Source organism: Suricata suricatta, chromosome 17 (assembly GCF_006229205.1).
Source record: "Suricata suricatta isolate VVHF042 chromosome 17, meerkat_22Aug2017_6uvM2_HiC, whole genome shotgun sequence".
In the NCBI taxonomy this organism is placed as follows: Eukaryota; Metazoa; Chordata; class Mammalia; order Carnivora; family Herpestidae; genus Suricata; species Suricata suricatta.
Genome location: NC_043716.1, coordinates 43,676,360 through 43,682,194, shown reverse-complemented (window position 1 = coordinate 43,682,194; position 5,835 = coordinate 43,676,360). Strand labels below are relative to the sequence as shown.

Sequence of the window (5,835 nt, the reverse complement as noted above, 5' to 3'; positions counted from 1 at the left end):
CGGCGCGGCGCTGCCCCTTCTCCCGCGCCGCGCCCGCCCTGCGGATTATAAAACCCCGCCGCCGCCTTCCGACACACCCCCACCTCCCCGCCCCGCCGCGCTTCCTCCTCGGCTCCAAAGTCCCCCGGCCGCGGGCCTAACCGAGCGGGGCGGGGACCGGCGCTTGCTGGGCCCCCTGGGCAGGGGCGACTGCCCGGGGAGGGGCCAAGGCGGCCCCCTGCGAACTGCAGTCGGGGGGTGAGGGGCGGGAGTGGTGGTGGTGGCGGCGGCGGCGGAGGGGGCTCAGGTCAGGCTCTCACAGAGGAAGCTGGAAAGGGGGACCCCTCCGCACACACACCTCTGAAGCTGAGGGAGCCAGCAGTTTGCTGGAACACCCAAGTCTGCACACGGTGCCCTCTCCTTGCCATCACCCAGCCTCGGCGCAGGCCCCCGGGAGCCCGGCGGTCTCCGAGGCTCAATCTTCCGGCCTCACCGCCCGAGGCCTCTCTGGGTTCCCGAGTGACAAGGTGGGGGAGCTGTCCGCAGCGCCGCTGGTGCAGCAGAGATGGGGTTAATGATCAGTCACCCGGTCCTGCTTCTCCGCCAGGCCTTGGGGGGAGGGGGTGTGGCCTGCACCCGCGGGGAAAGTTTCGGCGCTGGAGGCTGGAGGCGCCCGGGGGAGGTGCTGCAGAGATGCTCGGAGCCCCCGGCACACCTGGACACTGGGTGGGGGGCTACCGGGAAAGGGACGAAGAATGGAGGGGGCTGTTGTGGCAGGGAGGCACGGGAGCGCTGGCACACGTGCCCTCTTCCCACTGGGGACACAGGTTGTCAGTCGCTTACGCAGCAACAACCACACAGACTTGCAGCCTCTAAGAGCTACGTATGAGAGGAACCCCCAGATGAGAATTGCCCTCTCGTTGCCGGATGAAGAGATGAAGACTCAGGTTGAGTGGCTGGCTCCCAGGCACCTCAGGCCTCCACACTCCTCCTCACCCTTTCCCTGCCTCATCCACGTGCCCCTCCAAGTGACAAGCACAGGGAGGGGAGAGAGTGGCATCACCCCACGTTGTGGAAGCTGAGGGCCCTCCCCTAACTCCTCCTGAGGACGTCTGTCCCAGAGGAGGGAGGACCCTATATGCTAGCAGCGGGGAAGGAGCAGAGGCAGGGCAGAAGCAGCTGAGCGCTGCTTGGGGCTGTTGGGGATCCTGGGCATCTCGTGTGGATGAAGCCTGAGGCCCTGAAGGACACGCGGGCTCACCTTGTCACGTGGAGCATGTGCAGGAGGCTGTGACCTGAGTAACCCCGAGATAGTGCTGACTTGTCAGATGACACGGTGGCAGGAAGACAGGTGTGGAGGAGGACGGGATAGAGGTGGGGAGAAGAGGAAGGTGCTCTCAGGTGGTCCTCCGCTTGGTTTTCCATGCTCTGAGGACAATGAGTCTCCACTGGTGGCTTGGGCAGGGTGGGGACGGGGTGGGGTGGTGAGGGCGACACCCTTTCAGACCCTGGAGGAGGGGGGAGGGTGGAAGGATGGGTGGAGGGGAAGAAGAGTGTGAGGCTTAGCTTGTAACCAGGAAGCCTTTCTCTGTCTTCAGGAAAGTAGAATGGGCTCAGGTTTCAGCCCGGACTGCCCTCCGAAAAGCTCCCAAGAATCGAGAATCGAGTCTAGGACGATGGTAGAGCAGCTGGCCCATCCTTAGGCCTGTGTGGCATTGTGATGATGTCTGTAGAACATCTGGGTTCAGCACGGAAGAGCCTCTGTGTCACTGAAAAATCACAGAAGCAAAAGTCAATGGGTTGGAAGATAATCTAATTGCTGTGGTTTACGTGGAGTAAGCCGATACCAAGGCTGGTTGGAGGCATCACTCTGTGCCTCTAAGGGTCACATTTACTACAAAAGCTTGTTGAGTGGAACTGTTCCCCACGACACCATCAACTCCAGGAGACGGAGGCTGTGTCTGCCTTATTCTGGGTTTTCCCAGAGCTTAGCACAGTGCCCAGCACAAAGTAGGCCCCCATTCGAGGAGCGGGGGGAACGTGGATGAAAGGAAAAAACACCACCCATATTCCCTTTCCAGGTGGGAGGCTCACAGCCCCCTGCAAGAATAACGGGAAGGAAGAGCCGGACCTCACTGATTGGGAATTTGTGATAATACCGACACTGCCACCTTGATCCGAGTGAGTAAAAGTTAAAAACTGCTCACTCTCTTTTTAGAGTCTTATTCATGAAGGAAAGGTATAGTAAGAATACACCTTACATTTGGATAGCACTTTAGACCTCCTATATTCTTTTGTGGAAATTATCTAATTTGATATTTGCAATAACCTTGAGAGGTGGGGAAGAGATAAGGTCCTTTGGTTAGTCAGCTACTTCCCGGCTGCCATCCAAAAAACGATGGAGGGGTTTCTGACTCTTATAGGAGGAGGTCACTGTGATTAGGCCAATGCAAGGAGCTGTGAACGCCTGACCCTGCGAAGGAAATGCAGTCTGCCTCGGAGATCACTCAGTCAGTGTCTCCACCTCTCTTCTAGGGGAGGAGAAATCACCAGTTATCACAATTTGACGGGGAAAAAAAATCCCTTAGAAAATATGCTCCAAAATGGAATAAAATTGAGAGTCGAAATAAACCCTTACATTTACATTCACTTGATTTTTTGATAAGGGTGCCCAGACAATTAAATGGGGTGGAGGGAAAGGGAAGGAAGTCTTTTTAACAAACGGTTCCGGGACAAACTGGATTTCTACTTGCCAAAGGATGATGAAGTTGGATTCCTATCTCATATCATTTACAAACATTAACCCAAGATGGGTCCCAGACAAGGAAGGAGCTAAAATCTTAAACATATTAGAAGAAACATAGATACAGGGGTGCCTGGGTGGCTCAGTCGGTTAAGCGTTCAACTTTGGGTCAGGTCATGATCTCATGGTTCATGGGTTTGAGCCCTGTGCTGGGCTCTATGCTGACAGCTCTCTCAGATTCTATGCCTCTCTCTCTGACCCTCTCCCGCTCACGTCTTGTCTCTCTCTCTCTCAAAAATGAATAAACATTAAAAAAAAACATAGATCTAAATCTTTGTGACCTTGGAGTAGGCAGTAGTTCCTTAAATATGACACTAAAAGCATAAGTGATAAAAGAAAAATTAGGTAAATTAGACTTTGTCAAAATTAAAGACTTTTGTGCTTCAAAGGGCACCATCATAAAATGAAAAGGACAACCCACGAAATGGAAGAAAATATTTGCAAAGCATGCATATAATAAGGGACTTGTGTCCAGAATATATAAACAACTCTTACAACTCAACAAAAAGACAAATCACTCCATTTGAAAATGGACAGAAGAGGGGCACCTGGGTGGCTTAGTTGGTTAAATGTCTGACTTTAGTTCAGATTCTGATCTCTTGGTTCCTGAATTCAAGCCCCACATTGGGCTCTGTGCTGATGGTGAAGAGCCTCCTTGGGATTCTCTCTCTCCCCTATCCCCATGCTTCTTCCCCACTTGTGCACGCATGCGCTCTCTCTCAAAATAAATACACTTTAAACAAATGGAGATAAAGGGGTGCCTGGGGGATGCTCAGTAAGCTAAGCATCTGGTTCTTGGTTTTGGCTCAGGTCATGATCTCCCAGTTTCGTGAATTCGAGCCCCATATTGAGCTGCCAGTGCAGAGCCTGCTTAAGATTCTCTCTCCCCTTTCTCTCTGCCCCTACCCCTCTCTTGCTGTCTCTGTCTCTCTCAAAATAAGTAAGTAAGTAAGTAAGTAAGTAAGTAAATAACTGAAAAAAGAAAACTGGCAGAGGATTTGAATAGACATTCACCAAAGAGACACCCAAATGACCAATAAACACGTGGAAAGATGCTCAACTTCATTAATCATCAGGAAAATGCAACTCAAACCTCAAACCAAGCTATCCCTTCACACCCAGCAAGATGCCTAAAATAAAAAAGATAGCCAACAACAAATGTTGTTGAGGATGTGGGGAAACTGGAGCCCTTACACATTGCCGGTGGGATTATAAAATGGCGGTAGCCACTTTGGGAAACAGATTGGCAGTACCTCAAAATGTTGTACGTAGAGTTTTCATGTGGCCCCGCAACTCCATTCCAGGGTATAAACCCAAGAGAATTGAAAACACGTCCACACAACTTCCACACAAATGCCCAAGAAGTCTATTATTATTCATAATAGCCCCAAATTGGAAACAACCCAAATGTTCATCAACTGATGAATGGATAAACAAAAAATGGTATATTCATACAATGGAGTATAATTCAACCATAAAAAGAAATGAGGTATTGATTATATCCTACAAGTATTAATGCTATTACATGCTGCAACATGGATGAACCTTGAAAACATGATGCTAAATGAAAGAAGTCGGTCACAAAAGGCCACATATTTTATAAATCCACTTATGTGAAATTTCTAGACTAGGCAAATCTGCAGAGACAGAAAGTAGATTAGTAGGTGCTAGGGACTGAGGGGAGGGGAAACGGAGGTGACTGCCAATGGTATGGAGTTTCTTTTGGGATGATGAAAATGTTCTGGAATTAGCAGCAAGAGTTGTGTAACTGTGAACACACTGGAAACCACTGGATTGTATACTTGGAGGGGCGAGTTTTATAGTATATGAATTACGTCTCAATAAAGCTGTTATTAAAAAATATGCCCAAATATTTACTACTTTTATTCTATGTTCACCAAGAAATCTCCTGGTTCTCGTTTTTTAGAGAAGTTGTGGTTCTCTTACTGAATACCCACATACTCCTGTTTACTTGGCCAAAATCTACCCATCTCTCAAAGCCCAGCCCATGAAAAGCTCTAGTTTCCTAAATCCATGCTAATCTCTCTTTTCTATATTTATTCAGCATTAGCTCACATAGGCACCAGAAGCAAAGTATAAGGGAAACAGCGCTGGATTAGGAGCCGGAAAAATCTGGGCCACACTCATATGTCTTACGACCTGAATGAAATAATCTCTTTGAGCCTCAGTGTCCTCATGTGTGGAGTGTCTGTGAATACTTTAACCCACCTGCCAGTCTAAGCGTTGTGAGAAAATGAAGACCGATCGCTTGTCAGTCATCATATAAAAACAATATGTTATTAACATTATAAAGATCATCAGCTAGCTTTCTTTATATTCAAGGCACTGAGAAATACAAGATTACCTTTAATGTAAAAATTGAAGTGAAGGGTAACAGTCAGTCACAATGAACTGATTACGAAGCCAGGGCTTCCCAAGTCTGAATCCAGGATCTACCTCAGGACAATAGTTCTGTGTCTTTGGAGAAGTTTCTGAATCTTTTCTGACTCAGATTCTCCAGATGTAAAATGGGTATAATTACAGTAATTCGTGCAATACAGTTGATGTTAAAAATAAACGTTACTATACATAAATTGTATATGAGTGCCAGGCACATAGTAAGCATAAATGTTACTTATAATAAGTCCCTACATTAAAGTTTAAAGAAAAAATCTTAATTATTCTTTTTTTTAATACAGCAACAATCTGTTGCAACAATCTGTTTTTTAAAACAGCAACAATCACCATCCTTCCTCCCTATCGACTACACAGAGATTATTGGATGTGTGGATACATGGGCTGAGAGAGGCTGGCTTTGGACGTTGTGCAAAGCCTTCAGTGTGAGCATTTCCTTGTTGTTCAAAGTCAGTTTTTAAAGTGCCCTTTACCTCCATTCAGAAAATGTACAAGCAGCACTAGCAATCCCATTAATACTCTTCAGAATTTTAGAAGAATCACACAGTAACTGGTTTCATGCAAAAATTTTGCGGTTTCCCCCCTAATTTCTCCAAATTCCCAACTGCCTTGTTAATGTCGTTATGCTCAAAAATATA

General features: G+C 47.7%; 1 long non-coding RNA gene across 7 annotated transcripts in view; it reads left to right on the top strand.

Moving 5' to 3' along the window:
* The window catches only part of LOC115281478, a 9,491-nt gene extending 6,867 nt beyond the window's left edge, over window positions 1-2,624 (top strand). For all 7 annotated transcript variants that reach the window (XR_003904337.1, XR_003904335.1, XR_003904331.1 and 4 more), the window contains exons 4-5: window positions 2,061-2,160; window positions 2,403-2,624. This is a non-coding gene — a long non-coding RNA (uncharacterized LOC115281478). The remainder of the gene's footprint in view (window positions 1-2,060; window positions 2,161-2,402) is intronic.
* The last annotated feature ends 3,211 nt before the right edge of the window (window positions 2,625-5,835 follow it).